Source organism: Buceros rhinoceros, unplaced genomic scaffold, assembly GCF_000710305.1.
Source record: "Buceros rhinoceros silvestris isolate BGI_N320 unplaced genomic scaffold, ASM71030v1 scaffold24132, whole genome shotgun sequence".
NCBI classification, from domain to species: Eukaryota; Metazoa; Chordata; class Aves; order Bucerotiformes; family Bucerotidae; genus Buceros; species Buceros rhinoceros.
The window spans coordinates 10,145-10,397 of NW_010397458.1; positions in this window are offsets into that span (position 1 = coordinate 10,145).

The window sequence follows — 253 nt, forward strand, 5'->3', positions numbered from 1 at the left end:
GCCTTTGCCTTTCCCCACTGCCTGGGCAGGGTCTCCAGGCTCGCCTTTGCCTTTCCCCAGCCAGCAGCACATGCCTGAGCACTCACCCACACCCTGCCTGTCGTCCAGGGCCTGCACCTAGAGCAGTCTCAGGGGCAGGCAGGCATTGCCACTGCTCCACCGCTCCTGCAAGCATGGGCAGAGGCTGTCCCCAGCTGTCCCCTCACACACGCTCTGGTGCCCACAGCAGCACCCCCTGCTCTCCCAGGCACTC